Below are 18,772 nucleotides of genomic sequence, written 5' to 3'. Positions count from 1 at the left end.
GAAATTAAAATAGTCTGTTAAACCACTCTTTTTGACGTGATCCTCAGGTTATGTGGCACTGTTAGATGTTTTTGTTTGGCAAAACTCAGTTTGTCTTTTTATGTCTTCCCGCAGGCCAAGAGGAAGGGGGAAAGTCTTTTAAATCAATTTGTAATGTGAATATAGACCTGGGCTGAGCAGCAGAGGGCGATCTTAACATAGCAGTGGCTGTAGCTGAAAAGAGCAAGCCCGGTTTTTGTTCACTTCTTTTTGGCTGGCCTTTCTATACTCGCGTGCAGGAACATGATGGCACTTTGAAGCTTCTTAAAAATGGGTTGGTACAGCTCCACAGTGCTTTTAAAATGTACCAGTAAAGGGGAATATGATGTGCATCTTCACAGGCATTGTGCTGCTTTCCAATGCATCAGAATGCAACCACACCATGGGGTTATGCTGCAGCAGGAGCAGGGGGCCACATTTCCAGCGGGGGCGGGGGGCAAAGCTAGAGGCAAAGGTGACAGGGCAATGAATGCACGAGTTGCCATTGTTCAGAAGGCACTATCAAAGTTCAAGTTTGCATCCCAGTCAGGTGGAAACATTTTTGGTGCAAATCATGACCAGTGAAGGGTCTGGCCTGGGGAGAGTGCTGAGGGCCGGTTAGAGAGACCCGAAGGGCCACACACAGTCCCTGAGCCTGAGGTTCCCTACCCATGCGCTACAGGCTATAGAAAGACTTGCATTTTTGACAAATAGCAGGACGTGCTGCCAGATTTTGAGAACAATTGTGTGCTTTTCTGATACATGTTTTGTGATGGGTGTTAGTTTAAAAGCAACATGCACACCCTCTGAACCCAATTTTCCAAAGGCTGCAATCCTGCTGAGAGTAATCCCTATTCAACTCAGTAGGTCATACTCTGGAGTAGACACGATTGAGATGGCAGCGTGCTTGCTCAACTCCTCCCTTTGGCTTCCTCTCGTAGGCTGTTCGGAGAGAAACAAAGGTTTCCATGCACGTGGTTCCAGCTCCAGCCCCTGCTGTCTCCAGCTAGGACTGAGAAAAGACTCCGGCTTCAAACCCCAAAGAGCTGTGCCAACCAGTACAGGGACAATACTGGTCCTTGGTGGACCAATGGTTTTCACTCAGTATAAGGCAGATTCTTATTTTTGGAGGTGAACCTAGTCTTTGGCAAGGAGGTGCATTGTTGGCTCTGAAGCAGGGATTGACCATGGACCAGAAACTTGAAAAGTTTGCTTTTTGTCGCCTTTAGCTCTCTGCCAGTGACTTCCTCTGCCATTGGGGTTGGCTCTGCCCTGGCTCCCCTCCTCCTCTCTTGGTCCATCCGTCTGCTTTCCTCCTTCCCTCTGCTTGCTGCTTCCCCTCCTAGCCACTCTGGGCCAGAGTGCAGAAGCACAAATACAAACATAGTTTAAAAAGAATAGAGTAGGCATTGGAGACAGCTGATCTATGAATGTGCAAGTGTTATCCTTTAAGAGGAAGGGATGAGTGGTATTTTGAAAGCTGCATCTGCAGGCTCCTACATTTAGGAATCAGTGGGCCTACTGCCTTTCTTTGTACGTGCAGGAATTACAGGGCAGGGGCTAGTTAAGGTTCTAGGTAAAGGTAAAGGGACCCCTGACCATTAGGTCCAGTCGCAGATGACTCTAGGGTTGCGGCGCTCATCTCACTTTACTGGCCGAGGGAGCCGGTGTACAGCTTCCGGGTCATGTGGCCAGCATGACTAAGTCGCTTCTGGCGAACCAGAGCAGCGCACAGAAACACCGTTTACCTTCCCGCTGCAGCGGTACCTATTTATCTACTTGCACTTTGTGTTTTCGAACTGCTAGGTTGGCAGGAGCAGGGACCGAGCAATGGGTGCTCACCCCATCACGGGGATTCGAACCGCCAACCTTCTGATCGGCAAGCCCTAGGCTCTGTGGTTTAACCCACAGTGCTGTCCCTCAGCTTCCTGGAAATTCTTTATATGCTGTTTTAGGTATCTGACACGAAGCAGGTCCACAGTCCAGGGAACTGCGGCTGTCGCCATCTTGTGCTGCTCTCTGTAAAGCAAACCATGGGTGCCCTACTTGATTTGAAACTGGTGGTGGAGGGGCAGGGCCCTGATTCAGAATGCAGAACAAAAGCGACCATTCTGTCATTGAGTGAAAAATAATTCTTTTTGCCTCTGCAGAAGAGTGGGTCCTGGAATTTCTCTCAGCGGAGCTTTGAATACCAGTCTGTGTTATCCAATGCCTGTTCTTTTCTGGTATGCTCATATGGACGGGGCAAATGGAAATAATGTTTTTCTGCACTTCAAGTTAGTGTGTCTGTGTGTTACTGTAATAACTATGAAATGACTAATGGGGTTGAACCACATTATTCTTGTGACGTTTTGTGAAAGAGTCAGCTGAGAAAACAACCACCACCAAAACAAAACTCACAATGACATAATAAAGCAAAGGGTGTTTTCCAAGAGAATCTCTTGATTTACTCACGATAATAAAAGAAAGCCCTGTTATATGAGGGATTTTCTGAAAATTGGTAAAAACATCTAGAAGATTTAGCGGGGGGGGCAGACCTCAACCACCCTCCCCCCCCCAAAAAAAAAACCCTCCAGAACTTTTGTGTCCAGATTTTCACTTTTTGAAATATGGCAACCCTACGTTAGGGGGGAAATTGGGGAAGGGGATTTGGATCTCGTGTCAAGGCCTGTCCTGTCTCTGAAAACGTCAACAGTAGGCAGGAGATGTTGCAGTCAAGCTTCAATTTTGTTCTCAGAAACAAATATTTGAGCTTCCGTATTTAGCACAGAGGCAGCCTTTTTTAATCTTTTGTGTATGTGTTTCGTGGCTGGCACTTGTTGCTTAGTACGTTTGAAGAGGATGGCTTAGACTGCTGGATCTTAGGGTGAAGAAGTCTTGAGATTATTCAATGTTTCCGATTTGGAAGGAAGAATAAAGGGCAGGCAGAAGGTATATTGTGAGTGGGCAATAGATCAGTGACCATTTTCAAACAGCTAGTTAGTAACTCCCTGGAATCTTGCTCGGATGCCTGATTATCGTCTTCCAAAGCAATTAAAGTGGTATCTCGGGTTAAGAATTTAATTCGTTCTGGAGGTCCGTTCTTAACCTGAAACTGTTCTTAACCAGAGGTAACACTTTAGCTAATGGGGCCTTCCGCCGCCACTGCGTGATTTCTGTTCTCATCATGAAGCAAAGTTCTGAACCCGAGGTACTATTTCTGGGTAAGCGGAGTCTGTAACCTGAAGCATACGTCTGTAACCCAAGGTACCACTGTATGTAATCTGAACTTAAAATGGAAAGCATAATTCTGGTGGTCAACAAAAGATGTTTAAAGACTCTCTCAAGGCAAATCTTAAAAAATGTAGTATAAACACCAACAACTAGGAAACACTGGCCTGCGAGTGCTCCAATTGGAGAACAGCCTTTACCGAAGGTGTCATGGGCTTTGAAGATGCTCGAACTCAGGACAAAAAGGGAGCAACGAGCTAAGAGGATGGCATACTTGGCAAACCCTCACCATGATCAACTCCCGCCTGGAAACCTATGTCCCCACTGTGGAAGGATGTGTGGATCCAGAATTGGCCTCCACAGTCACTTATGGACTCATTGTTAAAACTGTGTTCATGGAAGACAATCTTACTCGGTTACGAGTGATTGCCAAAGAAGAAGGAATCTTGCAAAGAATGCTAGACCACTCAAACCTTCCTCTGATCCAGCAAGGGCCTTATGTTCTTGGGCAAGCAGCCATACTCCATAGTGCTTAACAAAGATGAATTATACCTAAGAGATCTTGACCCATGCATGCCTTTAAAAAGTGACTGAAAGCAGCCAACCTGCTGTTCAAGTGCAGAGATTGCTTCACTCGTTAATTCTTCCACAATGTTGTTTTTAAGATTTCCTTTGCAGTGTACAAAAGGTAAATATCCCTGCTTTCTAAATCTACAGGATGCCTTAAATAACCCTTTCTTCGGCTTATTACCCCTATGAAAGCTTATTGGCTTTAGAGGCAATTGTCTTAGAATGGTATGAAATGCCTTTGGAGCCCAGGCAATTTCCTTCCTGTTCAGGTTTAAAGGATTTTCCCACTGGAATCATATATATGGTTGTGTTTTCCCTTCTTATGGGAAGTTGGTTTTCATTAGAAAATATATTGTAATGCAAACAAGCTGAGGAGGTTGTGACCATCTCATAAATTTATGAGCGGGGACTATGGATTACTGAGTGCTTTGAATTTTTAAAGCTCCCACATAGAGAAAAATGAAACCATTATTAAAAACACCAGGGGTGTGTGTATGTTTAAAAAAATATTTTGGACACTTCCCCCTCCAACTGGGCTTGTATGAGGCAGAAGGGAAGTCTGTGTGGTGTTGAGTCAGTATGTTTGCCAGTTTTCTAAGTTTCCCACAGCGATTTGAGGTTTAGATGTTCCTCTCTCCAAATCTTGGGGGAAAGGCATTGATGTTCTGGAGAGCTAGCCAGACTCTACAGAGTAGTGCATGGCTTAGACTGGTAACACAGGCATATACCCCAAAGGACACTTTATATAGGGCTTTTCCCCCAGAGGGAACTCACAGGTACTCAGTTCCGACTCCTCAGGTGGGTTCTGGCAAGTGGTTTTTTCCCCCTGGGGGTATTCAAAGGTATGCAGTTCCGGCACCTTTTCCCCCAAATGTTAAACGTGTGACACTTACTGAAGCAACTTCATGGCCCCGTTTGTTTTTTTCCCTAGGGAAAAAACCCACTAACCGTATGAATATTTGCTCTTCAGAAGTGTGGCTGGTGTCAGTAGCCAAAGGAACCACAGATCAATCAGCCTGATGCTGAGATTTTGGCTTCTTGCTTGTTTTATTTACTTCGTTTAATTATAATTATATATCACTTTCTTGCAGGACAGTGTACAGTGTTAAAAAGAACGTGAAAGCAACACAGAAGAAATGTTAAAATTATTGGCTACAGAATAAAATTTCAAACAACTGGAAACGTAAGCATGAAAAGGTCTTCGAGATATGCAGGGAAGTCAAAGGTGAAGATGATGGTTAGATTTCTGCTGAAAGAGGGTTTCACAGCATAGGACTGACAGCACTATAGGCTATGCCTGATATTTCTGGCTGAGATCAGTCAGGCCTCAGTAACAGGGAACAGCTGGAGAATCTCAGTGATCAGGTTGGGATATAAGGGCTCAGTGATCCTTAAGTTATTCTGGACCCAAGTTGTTTGGGTCGTTGTATATCAACACAAGCAGACCCTCCAAGTGTCCCTATTTTCCAGGGACAGCCCTGGATTTACAGAAGCCGTCCAAGTTTCTGATTTGATCCCAGAATGTCCCGCTTTTCCTCAGGACGTCCCTATTTTCATCAGAGAAATGTGGGAGGGTTCGGAGTTATGTGACCCCCAAGCCAAGGAGATAAGGAACTATACAGTCTTCAGAAGACATTTGAAGGCAGTCCTGTATAGGGAAGTTATTTAATGTTTGATTATTATTTATTATTATTATTATTATTATTATTATTATTATTATTATTATTATTGGTTGGAAGCCGCCAAGAATGACTGGGGCAACCCAGTCAGATGGGCAGGGTATAAATAATAAAATCATTAATGTTGTTATTACGATGGAATAGGACGTCCCTAGGAGTGCCTGGCGTGCTCTGGTCCATGGGGTCACGAAGAGTCAGACACGACTAAACAACAACAATTTTCATGGGAGAAATGTGGGAGCGCATATGCACTAGGACTTTGAGCGTGATGGATCTTGATGGATTGCTGATGGCTCCTTGGAATTTCCTAGTTGGTACAACAAGAGATGTTGTTTTACTGAGGAACAGCGAGGTGTGTAGGGCCATCAAAATGATTGCTCCCAAGCATCCTGTCTGGTTCTATGAGGCTGGCCTTGTTCTCTGGTATTCTGAGGAGCTGTGGTTGATGAAGCATGCTGGAGGACGTCTGCAGGACAGGTGTTGGAAATCTTGATCCAAAAGCTAAGCAAACGTGTTAAGGACACATAATCATGCTTCCGACATGGTAGTAAAGGAAGCAAATCAGTCCTTGTTTTGCACTGAAGAATATAAACTGAGGAACACCAAAATTAAACATTTGCTTATTTGTTTCATCAAATTTGTACACAACTTGATGGTAAAAGAACAAACAAACCCTCAAAGTGGTTTTTTTTAAAAAGGTAAAACAATAAAATCACGAGAAATATTCAACCATGCTTAAAACCATATAAAAGTTAAAATACCAACAGATAAAAATTCACATTCTAAGCATCTAGGATGCTTATAATGCCTGCATGCTTGGTCTCCTTGGCTTCATTTTCAGCAAACCACTTCTCTGGAGAGAGAAATAAGCCTGTTGTCTTTTGGAGTCCACAAATAAGACATGAACTGATTTTTTAATTCACTTCTTGGTGATGTTTCTTTATCTTGGCACTTTGGGTACATAGCACTGATAACCGCTTGTCATTAAAACACTGGTTGAAAAGCTCTTTTGATCCACTCCCATTTTGGCATTGAATCGAGATGGAGTAGCTCCATTAATTCCAAGAAACTGCTTTGATGTTTGCTTCAACACATCTTTGACCACAAACATCAGCCCCAGCTGCTGGAAGTGTAGGAGTGCTGGGTTCACTTCTTTGATAGTGAAACAGTGAAAAATAAGCACGATAGCTTGCATCCCTCATAAACTAATAGTAGCATAATCCTGTTCTGTACCACTCTCTCACTGAGCTGCAGCCCTTCATTCGCCATCAAACATTATAATACTGCTTAAATTCTGAGACAGCAAGAGCTAACTCCTTTAGCTTTTGTTTGTTTTACTGGCTCTGTTCCTGTCCCTTTAATGGCAGCCTGTCATCCAGAAACTTAGCAAATGAAGGTTTTTCCAAGCCTGCAGGCAGGTAGTGGGGAAAACTTCACTGACTTAATTTCTTCACCCCAGGCTTCTGTTTAAGACCAGGTCTTGCTTGCTTCCATTTCCAGAACCAGATTCTATCACACCCTCCAAAGTTTCCCTATTTTCCAGGGATAGTCCTGGATTTTACAGAAGTCGTCCTGGTTTCTGATTTGATCTTGGAATGTCCCGCTTTTCCTTAGGACGTGCCTGTCTTTTCATCAGAGAAATGTTGGAGGGTATGGAGTTATGTGACCCCTGAGCCAAATAGATAACATCTGAAGGCATCCCTGTATGGGGAAGTTTTTTTAATGTTTAATGTTTTAGTATGTGTTTATATACGTGGGAAGCTGCCCAGAGTGTCTGGGGCAACCCAGTCAGACGGGTGAAGTATAAAGAAAATAAATAACAATTATAATAATTTATTATTGAATAGGATGTCTCTATTTTCATTGAAGAAGTGTTGGGAGTCTGTTCTATGCCTTGACATCCTGGAAAACTATGGGGACCTTAGTGACTTGCTCATTTTTACAGGCCTGAGTTTACCCAACCTTAGTTAGAATAACATTTACTAGGCTTACAACCCATACCAGACTTCATGTCAGAATAATGCATACTCCCCGCAACTGTTCCATTTTAAGTGGCATATCCTGGAATCGCAGAAGCCCATCCTGGATTCTGTTTGCATCCAAGCATGTCCCTGTTTTGGGGATGATGAAGTCAGAGGGCATGCACAATGCAGGAATAAGCGAATGTGGTACCCTCCAGAACATGGGTAGGCAAACTAAGGCCCGGGGGCCGGATCCGGCCCAATCGCCTTCTAAATCTGGCCCGCGGACGGTCTGGGAATCAGAGTGTTTTTACATGAGTAGAACGTGCCCTTTTACTGTATTTAAAATGCATCTCTGGGTTATTTGTGGGGCCTAGGAATTCATTCATTTTCCTCCCCAAAATATAGTCAGGCCCCCCACAAGGTCTGAGGGACAGTGGACCGCCCCCCTGCTGAAAACGTTTGCTGACCACTGCTCCAGATGATACAGTACTTGACTCAAAATCCTATCAGCCCCAGATAGCAATGCCAATGGTGACGGAAGATGTGAGGTGTAATCCAACACAATATGGAGGACACCATGCTAGGCTGCCCCTTGTGTAGTGAATTGGCCCTCCTGGAAGCAGCCAGAACCAGCTCTCTGCCCCCGTGATTTTAGTTCTGGTTCTGCATTATAATCCCTTCTCACAGCTATTTCCCTCTGAGCAAATCAGGAAGAATGTTCAGTAAACAGATTATCTGTAAGACACCCGCAATTATTTGATGATGCAAGCCCATAGAACAGCGGTGACAAGGGATTCTTATCTGAGGTGTTGATCACCCACCTTGGACCACTTGCTATCACTTCACAACCCTTGTGACAATAAACAGCGGTGCAGAGGCGCAGGAATGGAGGTAAGGGCAGCCTTGGGACTTGTTTATTTCCGCCACAGAAGCAATGATGCCATTTACAGGAGTGTTATTCCCCCGCTCTGGAGGGTTGGGAGGGGAAGTTCTGTTGCACACATCGGGTCCTCCCTTAAAGAGGGCACGTGTTGCGGTGAGACCTGGCAACCTAACCCTGTGTTGTGGGTGGATACGTTTGGATAGCCACAACACCCGATTGGTAGGTCCCTTGATGCAGGGTTCAATCAGCCAATGGGACGCAGGCTAAACGGATCAAGGGACCTATTTATGCCCATGCATGTGACCCAGAGCTTCCTCTTTCGGTGTGTGAATCGGAACACCCTCCCACCTCTCCCTATATTTAGGGCTTTGCATTTGACCTTGCTATGCCGTCGTGTGTCATCTGTCGTTGGGACAGGGGCACGGCAGGAATTTTCCCCACTTGGCTGATTGGCTGTTGCCATTTGGGTTTCGCCTGCTGCGTAGCAAACCGTCACAACTTGTAAGGTTGTGGATAGGCTCTTGCTCAGGTGATAGGGATGGAAGAATGTTCTCGCCATCCCTGTGTGAAGGGTATTTCGTTAAAGGAATCCAGGGACTCAGCTGGTTTGGTCAACCCCTGTGAGGGGGTTGTGCCTGTGCCTGAGTCCAGGGGGGCATTTTGGTGGCAGAGTTAGCCCATTCCCAGCTTTCCGCTTATCCAGGTGTTCACCCTTGGCTGACCTATGCTGGTGCCCTGGGTCAGCGCTACCTGCATAGCAGGGAGCTAGTCGAACCAGAGCCTGTGTGAAAGTGCAACCGGTCACTTTCTGTAATCAGTAAAGTTGTGGCCTAAATTCTGCCAAAAACCAAACCAAAATTTGAGTCCTGTCTGAATTTATTTAAGGGGGAGGTTTAAAGGTCTAAACATGCAAGGGGGAAATCCTTGCCTGAAAGGAGGAGAATTGGATTCGGTGTGACTCTTATGTCTTAGCCAGTGCTATTTTTATAGAAAAAGAGGTTCCGGAACTCACCATGAACACCTCCCTTATTCTCTTATAATGGCAATGGCACCCATCAGAGAGGTGCCAGAACTGAGTTCCAGCCTAGTCTACAAATAAATAAAAAATATTATTTTAAAATTCTGTCCTGCTTTACTCCCAAAGAAGAGTTCCTTAGAGAAATGGAGATTATTGCATAGAAATTCTTCCCTCTACAGAGCAAGGCTGTGTAAGCATTGCCAATTTCTCCAGCTCCCATGTGCTCCCATCACTGACTTTTGGACCAGGGTGTCCAAATCTCAGGGTTGTGGGTTTGAGAGCTCCACACTGGGCAAAAGAATTTCCTACATTGGAGAGGGTTGGACTAGATGACCCCACAGATTGGAGTAGCCAGGATTTATGTGGGGGTGGGGGCAGGGTGCCCATCTGCCAACCCGTCACCACCCTCTGTCTGGCTCTGTCCAGCAGATTCAGAATGAAATGTCTCAGCAACAGTTGTGCTAAATTACTTTATTTGGACCCCCCAGCGCTCAGAAAAAATCTGTCAAAACTTTCAGTCCTTTGAAAAATAATTGAAAAATTAGCATTTCCTGCAGTGTTGTTTTTTTTCTTCAAAATTATACGCCTTCTTTCAGGAGTGCCAGCTTGGCCCCCACGACCATGGGGGCCCGGGGACCTGCAGCGTGCATGGCCCTGGTGCCGAAAGTTGTGGGTGGCCCTTCATGGGGAATTTTGTGGGTGCTTGGAAACCCAGGGAGCTGGAACCTAGGCATTTTTTCATCTCAAATTATTATTAATTTTGTAAATCTAAACTAAAACAAGTTTCCTTGCATTTGTTGAAAACCTTACCAGGGCTTCCTCCTCTCTTTTTCCCCCCTCCAGTGCAGTTTTCCTGTGTCCATTTATATTTTTGAGCAGTGCTTTCTTCCTGGGGGTACGCATACCCCTAAACATTTTGTGAATCTAAGTTTGGCCTCATTGTCAGGGCCAGATTGAGGTTTGATGAGGCCCTCAGCTACTGAAGGTAATGGGGCCCTTTATATGTCCAGCTGTGCTTTGTCAACAACAAATTGTCGCTGTTTTTTGTGTTGAATATATGCTATATGGTAATTTATGAACCTAATAGGTATCTAAAGCCATTTGCACATAACAAAATATGTATTTTATCAAAGTTGAACTGAAATACAATTAAGAAGTGATATTTTAGAGAGCAGGCTAGCAGGCAGGGCCTGCGCAAACTCCGGTCCTCCAGATGTTTGGGGCTACCATTCCCATCATCCCTAGCTAACAGGGGCAGTGGTCAGGGTTGATGGGAATTGTAGTCCCGAACATCTGGAGGACCGGAGTTTGCCTGTGCCTGACTTACATCATATTGTTGCTGTAAGGTAAAGGTACCCCTGCCCGTACGGGCCAGTCGTGACCGACTCTAGGGTTGCGCGCTCATCTCGCTCAAGAGGCCGGAAGCCGGCACCGTCTGAAGACACTTCCAGGTCACGTGGCCAGCGTGACGAAGCTGCAACTGGCGAGCCTGCACCAGTGCCACACACAGAAACGCCGTTTGCCTTCCCGCTATAAAGCGGTACCTATTCATCTACTTGCACTTTGACGTGCTTTCGAACTGCTAGGTGGGCAGGAGCAGGGACCGAACGATGGGAGCTCACCCCGCCGCAGGGATTCGAACCGCCGACCTTACGATCAGCAAGTCCTAGGCACTGAGGTTTTACCCACAGCGCCAATTGTTGCTTTATGTAGGTTTTATTTTATTTTATTTTTTATCTTATATTTTGGAAATGTACATCCCATTGTTTTTTCCTTTATTTTTTTGCCCCCCCCCCAAGAGAGTGGGGCCCTGAGCTATAGCTTCTTTAGCTTATGCGTAAATCCGGCACTGCGAGGCAATATTTCAATATGAGTAGGATAATGAGAGTACCTTTAAAAAATTTTTTTGGGGGGGAGCACTGCTTTTGAATACTGTATTTTTATTTATTCACCTGATTTAGGGAGGGGGTGCGCAGCTGCTACGCCCATCATGCCATCCCCACCCATCCGCTTTCCAATCCCACATTTCTAGGGCTGTAAGGCACTCCAGGCTTTCCGTTTAGGGACGGGACTTTAGCCACGCTCCCCGGGCCGCCCCCGGTGCTTGCAAGGCTCGGGCTGCAGCGCCCGGCCGCGTCCGCCAGGGGTTGCGCCACGGCCCTTTCCCTGCTCAGCCGCCAGGGCCGCCCGAGTCCCGGGCGAGGGTGGACCTCGGCGCGGCAGCAAGCGACTCTTCTCCGGCTCCTCCGCCCGAGGCACGGCGATCGGAGAGCGCCATGCCCCCTGGCCCCGTGCAATAGATCCCTCCCCTCCTCCCGCCTTCCCAGGGCCAGATCCCCCTCTTTTGGAACCGACTCGGCGTGCGCTTTTTCTTTTTTGTGTTTCCACCCGTCCGCAAAGCCTTGGATTTGCGGGTGCGCAAAGAAAGAAGGGAGCGCCAGGAGAAACCATCGCAGGCAGTCGCCAGCGGGCTTACAAGGTAAACCCCCGAGGAGACGTGGATCGCTTTATTTTTGCGGGGGGGGGGGGCTGCCCAACCCAACCCTTCCTCCTCCGCTTTCCACTTGGGATCGCTTAAGATCCTTGCACCGGAATGGAAGGAGAGAGATGGGGATGGGGGTGGGGAGTGGACATGCGTGGAGGAGAAAGCTGCGCATCTTGAATTGTGCAACAATGTGTGCGTGCGCGCAAAGTTGGCGCGCCTCCCCGCGTTCCTCCGTTTGCAGCCAAAATGCAAGCCAGATCCCAACTCGTTCCCCCCGGGAACCAAGTCCCACGGCTGCTCTGTGTGTGTGTGTGTGTGTGTGTGTGTGTGTGTGTTCATTTACTCCCGAGTAAGCGTTGGGTGGAGGAGTGGGTGGGTCGTGGGGCAGGAGCGGCCGGTGTGCCCCCCCCATCCTCTCTCTGCATGTTTTTCACTCGGAGGTGACTTTGGAACTTTACTCGCGAGGAGAGCGTGCAGCAATGCGCCCCTCCAGTGGTGCAATTTCAGTGATCCAAGGGCTGGGCATTCCCGACCTCTTCTTCCCCGCCCCACCCCCCGCCAAAGAGCTCGTGCCTTCTGTTCCCTCCCCCCCTTCTCGGAGCGATTGCACGGTGGTTTGAATTAAGACCCTGTAGCAACAGCGAGCACAAAAAATGAAGTTCTTTCTTGCCTCGTTGCAGTCATGCGCTCGCCTCTTGCCCTTTTGGCTCCGCTGCCTTTGGCTGGAAGGAGGTTCGAGAAAATAAGTGCACGTGGAAGAAAAAATTGCGACTTGAAGCAGATCGATATATGTGTGTGTTAAGTGGGGTGGGGGGGGAATTCCAGCCCTTGGTGATATTTGGGGAAAAGGGGAAATAGCAACGCCTGTTGTGACTTTTGTTGTGCAATCCCATTCAACTGGTTGTTGCTTGGACTTTTTACTTTACTTTTTTTTTGCGGCGGGGTGGGGGGGGGGAGAGAAACACAACCCACATGCAATTTAGTGACACAACCACATTCCACGAGTTGCAGTTAAGATTCCTTTCTCCTCCGCTGGGGAAGCTGGAGATTTGTTGTCAGGGAGCTGTTCTGGGTCTTCTGTCAAACATCTGGATTTTCAGCCTCTCCCTTTATTGCAGTGGGGGGGGGAGAGAAAAGTTTCCTTCGCTCTTCCTTCTCTGGTTTTTCTTTTTTTAAACATTTTAAACAGCAGGCACACAGAGGATGCAACAGCCCCCTTTTTTATTTTCTTCCTGCACCCCATTCAAAAATTCCTAGCATTCTCTTAAAACACTCACATACACACACACCAGTCACCCACAGAAACAGGGGGCTTTTGTTTAACCTATTGTTTAAAAGTCAGATCTCTGGAGATGAAGAGAGCAGAAAGGAGGACCCTTTTTGGAAGCAACCGTGTGTGTTTTTTAAAAAAGGAAACCCTGAGGATGGTTAGTTTTGAAAAGCTGCAGTATGCATTGAACCACATTCAGTAAGGAATGGGAAGAAAGTAAACATATGGATTTGTGCGGAGCCGAAATCCCAAGTGGCCAAGTGTGCTGTCTGTTTATTCCCTGCTTAAGGGATTTGCCTGGTGCTTTTAAGGGAGCTCTGATTTTGCTGCCTCGAGGGAGACTGGTTATTCCAGGTTTGCTGCTTCAAAGTAGGTTGGATTTGTATTTATGGAGGGAGGGGAAAGCCGGAAACGTGAGTGTCCCGCAAGGGTGTCTCTGTTATCTGACAAAAGGGCGGGGGAAGAAGGCCTTTTCGCAACAGCTCTTAGCCCATCGCCTCTGCACAGCCACAAGGCGGGAATCTCAAAATGGAAGCCCCCTCCCTTCGTTTCCGGGTGTGAGAAGGGGGGAAAGGCCCAGAGCCGAAGCCCAGGGATTGGTGACCTGTTTGTCACCTCTCGGGCAAAGCTCATTACAAATGGAAGTGACACACGGTTATTATGTAAACTGGAGGCTGCAAGCGATCCCAGGCGCCCGTTTGCATGTCAGAAAAGCAGTCCAGGAGGCCAGTTCAGCTCAACGGGTTTCCAACTAAAGCCTGGCAAATGTGGAAGGTGAGTTGCCTTGTTGTTCTTGCTGGGCAGGTCGTGGGGCAGGCCACATCCTTGTTTTTTCCAGCGAGGGCGAAACAAATAGGGCACCCGGGGACCTCTCTGTAATCATGGGTGTCCGGTGGCAATTGCTTTTAATTGCGAAAATGTGGAATTGAAAAACGAGTGGTCATTACAGGCCTTTGACTAGCCTACGCAGGAGTCTGAATTTCTCCCAGAGCGGATGTGACAAGCTGTGTCGTAATGCTATATATACATTGCAGGCGTGCAAAGCTAATTAACCCATATTAGTTCTTTTGAAAACATCACTTGCTGATATTGTTGTTGTTGTTGTTTCCTGCTGCGTAATCTCTCTTCTCCTCACCCCTCGAAAGGAAAAACTGGGGCCGGGTGGAGATTTCAACCCCCTCCCAACCACCGCATTCAGTATTCGTAATCAACAGTTGGGTTGGCACCGATCCTGGACAGTGTTAGAAATTAGCCAGGCACGTTTTGCGATTGGTGTGGGTCCGATGGCGACCACCTGGGGAATCTCTGGTTGGCGACTTGTGAAATCAAAAATGTCACTTGGCGAAGGATCTGAACTATTTTCCTTGAAGCTTAACTTTCTTTTATTTTGGATTGTTTTATTGGATGGTGTTGTAAACTGCTTTGAGATTTGTTCTTTAAAATATAAAGTGTTATTGAAATGAAAATAATAATAATAATAATCCACAGCAAAAAAAGGTGCCTAGGCATTCCATTGTGGTGAATGTAACTTGGGTTTAAGGTGCCGTTTGGTGATTAGCTTATATATCTTGAGTTTCGAACACTCCTGATCCAGTGTCTTTGCATGAGTAGAGCTTTCTACAGAAAGCAGTAATCAAACTGATCTTGCAGAGGAAGCCCAGTTACAGCTTTTTGGACAGGATCCATGCAGCCCTGACAGCTGAGTTGGACAGAGGAACCTCACACTTGCCTGCTCAGTTCATTATCAAGCCTTCCACCAGCTTTGGTTGGTGGCCCAACTGCACCCCTGTCTGGGCAGGGACAGCCTAACTACTGTTGTCTACGCTCTGGCAACCTCAAGGTTAGATAACTGCAATGCATTATATGTAGAAGACAAAACTTCAGCTAGTGCAGAATTCAGCAGCCAGGTTGCTTGCCGGAGCAAGACTGTTTGAGCATATTACACCGATTCTGGTCCCACTGCACTGGCTGCCAATTAGATTCTGGGCCCAATTCAAAGTGCTGGTTTTGACACTTAAAGCCTTAAATGGCTCAGGACTGTAGTGCCTCAAGGACTGCCTCTCTCCATATGAACCGTCCCAGACCCTGTGATCCTAATCTGAGGCCCTTCTTTGTGTGCCTCCTCCGTGAGAGGTCTGGAAGGGTGGCAACATGAGAACAGGGCCTTTTCTGCAGTGGCTCCCCGTTTGTGCCATTTTCTCTCCTGGGAAGTTTGGCTGCCACCTCTAGGTGCAGGGCGAAAGTGTTTCTCTTCAGCCAGGCCTTTGGCTGATTAAATGTCTTGTGGGAGGGGAGTTTTTGCTTTCAGTCTTGTTTTTATTACCTGTTTTGTGTTTTTCTTTTTTTAACTTGTGTTTTTGTGTTCTGAACTGCCCTGAGATCTATGGATGGAAGGTGGCCTGCAAATTTAATCAGTGACAATAAAATAAAGCTGGAATGTCTGGGCCCACAGAGTCCTTTCATTGCACCCACATTTGGTGCAGCGTGTGGGCGTTGCCAGCAGTTTCTCCTGCTTTCAGTTGTGCCCGTGGACCCTTGAGTTAGAAATTTGCTTCCCTGTTGACCCTAGCTGTGTGTGGGAGTCTGTTTCTAAAACATGCCCTACTTAACTTCAGATGACACCTCCAAAGCGAACCAGTTCATGGGATAAGGATTTAGTTCAGCAGTAGAGTGGGTTCGATCCCGGGGCAGGGTGAGTGCCAAATTGTAGCTTCAGAGGGCAGGAACGGGAGATGTCGAGTCCAGCCCTTGAGGAGATGCCGCTCGGTCGCTAGCCAGTGGATGGGAAAGTGATGTGATCCTAGCACCCCTGACTGTATCCTCATGTTAGCCCTTCAGGAAAAGCATTGGCCTATCCAATATTCTGGGACACGGGTGGTGCTGTGGGTTAAACCATAGAGCCTAGGACTTGCCAATCAGAAGGTCGGCGGTTCAAATCCCCGCAACAGGGTGAGCTCCCGTTGCTCAGTCCCTGCTCCTGCCAACCTAGCAGTTCGTAAGCACGTCAAAATGCAAGTAGATAAATAGGTACCGCTCTGGTGGAAAGGTAAACGGCATTTTCATGCGCTGCTCTGGTTCACCAGAAGCGGCTTAGTCCTGCTGGCCACATGACCCGGAAGCTGTACGACGGCTCCCTTAGCCAATAAAGCGAGATGAACGCCGCAACCCCAGAGTCGGCCACGACTGGACCTAATGGTCAGGGGTCCTTTTTATCCAATATTCTGGCGTGGTGTTTGTTGGGAGAACCCCAGGACGATGGCTTTGGTTAACTTCAGCATCCCATGCAGAGGCTGCCATTGGGGCATCACACGACTTTGTGTTCTCCATGGCAACCGTGTGGCTGTCTCCAATATCCATCAGTCCCACCCTTCGTGTAGGTGATATGATGGGTGGACTGCAGGCAGGGGGATTGCAATCCCTTCCCTTGTTGGTTATACGTACAAATGTAATAAATAATACAGTGGTACCTCTGGTTGCGAACGGGATCCGTTCTGGAGGCCTGTTCGCAACATGAAAGGAACACAACCCACAGCTGCGCACGCGCAGGTTGCAATTTGCCGCTTCTGCACATGCGCGTGACATCATTTTGTGCTTCTGTGCATGTGCGAGCGGCGAAACCCGGAAGTAACACTTTCCGGTACTTCCGGGTCGCTGCGGGACGCAACCTGAAAAGACGTAACATGAAGCAAACGTAACAAGAAGTATGACTGTAATAATAAAATAATTTGGCTGGTTTGGGTCAGAGTGTAGCCCACTGGATCTGATGAACTGGAGCCGCATAATGCTCGTTGTGTGTGTATTTGTGGCACAATGTAAACTTATGAACTCCTTGCAGGTAAAGGTAAAGGGACGCCTGACCATTAGGTCCAGTCATGGCCGACTCTGGGGTTTCGGCGCTCATCTCGCTTTATTGGCCGAGGGAGCCGGCGTACAGCTTCCGGGTCATGTGGCCAGCATGACTAAGCCGCTTCTGGCGAACCAGAGCAGCACACAGAAACACTGTTTACTTTCCCACTGGAGCAGTACCTATTTATCTACTTGCACTTTGACGTGCTTTCGAACTGCTAGGTTGGCAGGAGCAGGGACCGAGCAATGGGAGCTCACCCCGTTGCGGGGATTTGAACCGCCGACCTTCTGATCGGCAAGTCCTAGGCAAGTCCTAGGTTTAACCCACAGCGCCACCCTTTATTGACATTAGGCAGATGCCTTTGCTGTTCTATTTTGGGGCACCTCCTTAAAACATTTTGGTTTGGGCAGGCCTATCCAGACATGTAGTTGTTGATTGTGTTTTAAGCTCTTTGGTTGCTGGTTTTAAGTATCTGAAAATGTTTTTAATTTTTGTCATTTTTTAAAGGTATTTTTACTATTTCTTGTAAACTGCTTAGAGGTTCTGTTTCAACCTAATGGTACGTACAATTCATTAAATAAACCAGGGATGTAGCACACGGAGGGTGACCTCCAGCCTTAGCCCGCAAGGGGGTCCAATTTGGTCCGTAAGGCTGTTTCACATGGCGATGTGCGAAGATGGACGAGGTGTGTGGTTCATTCCTGCTGATGAAGAAGACCTCTGAAGATGAGCAGAGAGTTCAGTCCTGCCTGCTGCTTCACTGGCATGTTGTCTGTCGGTGGGCATATTGAAACATATCGCTGTGATTCCCAGTGTCTCGTAGGAGATGGATCTACTAACTTGTTTTCTTCGCTCAGAATTGAAAAGTGCCCAAATTGCCTTTTCCTTCTTTCTCAGCATCTTCTCTCCCACAACAAAAGTCCACCCAGCTGTGAGTCATTCCAACACTTAACAAATCCCTGACTTGGATAAGTTTTATTTTTTTAAAAAAAATATTTTTATTGCATTTTTTTTCCAGGTATAGATGTACAGTCAGATATAAAGCGAAATAACAAGAAAAGAAAAAAGAAAAGAAGAATAAAAGAAATCCAACTTTCCAATACATTTTTTCGTAACCAACCGGACTTCCCCACGTCTCCCTCACCCTGCATTCTTTACAATAAAGATATCAGCAAATTAATACCTTGTTTCATGTGTTATTTATACTTTCGAATAGTTATATTTTGGGTTTAAAATACTTATTATTAATTTACTTTGCCCTAAAATAAATATAATGTTATTTTAAACTTTGGTCCTTTCATAATTATAACTTAGTTTCCAATATCCCAGATCTTATTGCTGGAGCTAGATTTTCCAAATCATGCAAATTCTTAACATTTGTATAACTTATAATATTTTTGTAAATAGTCCTTAAATTTTTTCCAATCCTCCTCCATTGTCTCTTCTCCCAAGTCTCGGATTCTGCCAGTCATTTCGGCCAGTTCCATGTAGTCCATCAATTGCGTCTGCCATTCTTCCAGTGTGGGCAAATCTTGTGTCTTCCAGTGCTTTGCCATGAGTATTCTTGCTGCTGTTGTTGCATACATAAAAAACGTTCTATCCTTCTTTAACACTTTCTGGCCGACAATGCCCAAGAGGAAGGCCTCTGGTTTCTTGGTGAAGGTATACCTAAATACCTTTTTTAGCTCGTTATAGATCATTTCCCAGAAGGCCTTCACCCTCGGACAGGTCCACCAGAGGTGAAAGAATGTCCCTTCAGCCTCCTTACATTTCCAACATTTGTTATCAGACAGGTGATATATTTTTGCAAGCTTGACTGGGGTCATGT

At 46.6% G+C, this 18,772-nt stretch overlaps 1 protein-coding gene across 3 annotated transcripts in view; it reads left to right on the top strand.

The window, feature by feature from the left end:
- The first annotated feature begins 11,516 nt into the window (after positions 1 to 11,516).
- The window catches only part of MOB3B (MOB kinase activator 3B), a 96,443-nt gene continuing 89,187 nt past the window's right edge, over positions 11,517 to 18,772 (top strand). Inside the window, exon 1 of one of the 3 annotated variants that reach the window (XM_081177040.1) lies at positions 11,517 to 11,821. The gene's annotated coding sequence lies outside the window, so the exon portion shown is untranslated. Of the gene's footprint in view, positions 11,822 to 13,430; positions 13,872 to 18,772 lie in introns of those variants that run through there. The other 2 variants (XM_081177038.1, XM_081177039.1) reach the window with 2 other exon arrangements.

This window comes from Podarcis bocagei, assembly GCF_964188305.1.
Source record: "Podarcis bocagei genome assembly, chromosome: 17".
NCBI classification, from domain to species: domain Eukaryota; kingdom Metazoa; phylum Chordata; class Lepidosauria; order Squamata; family Lacertidae; genus Podarcis; species Podarcis bocagei.
Note: the sequence above shows the minus strand (reverse complement) of the source record. Positions and strands in the feature narration are given on the sequence as shown.